Source organism: Cariama cristata, unplaced genomic scaffold (assembly GCF_000690535.1).
Source record: "Cariama cristata isolate BGI_N322 unplaced genomic scaffold, ASM69053v1 scaffold38702, whole genome shotgun sequence".
In the NCBI taxonomy this organism is placed as follows: domain Eukaryota; kingdom Metazoa; phylum Chordata; class Aves; order Cariamiformes; family Cariamidae; genus Cariama; species Cariama cristata.
The window spans coordinates 575-975 of record NW_009603919.1 but is presented as its reverse complement, the minus strand read 5'-3'; the positions used below and the strand labels follow the sequence as shown (position 1 = coordinate 975).

General features: G+C 60.3%; 1 protein-coding gene across 1 annotated transcript in view; it reads left to right on the top strand.

The window, feature by feature from the left end:
* The window catches only part of LOC104157877 (ultraviolet-sensitive opsin-like), a gene marked incomplete at both ends in the record, with an annotated part of 1,447 nt that overhangs the window by 475 nt on the left and 571 nt on the right, over positions 1-401 (top strand). The gene's annotated exons all lie outside the window — the stretch shown is intronic.

Here is a 401-nt window from a genome sequence, read left to right as displayed (position 1 = left end):
GGCTGGAGGAGTTGGGGTGATCATCATGGCCTGGTGGGGCTGGAGATAGGATTGACCATGGTGGTTTGTGGTGGGGTTGTAGGAGTTGGGGTGCCCACCATGGTGGTCTGGTGGAGCTGTACGTAGGGTTGACCACTGTGGTCTGGTGGGGCTGGAGGAGTTGGGGTGCCCACCATGGTGGTCTGGTGGAGCTGTACGTAGGGTTGACCACTGTGGTCTGGTGGGGCTGGAGGAGTTGGGGTGCCCACCATGGTGGTCTGGTGGGGCTGGAGGAGTTGAGGTGACTGCCGTGACCTGGTGGGGCTGGAGATAAGATCAACCACAGTGGTTTGGTGGGGTTGTAGGAGTTGGGGTGACCATCATGATCTGGTGGGGCTGGAGGTAGGGTTGACCGTGGTGGT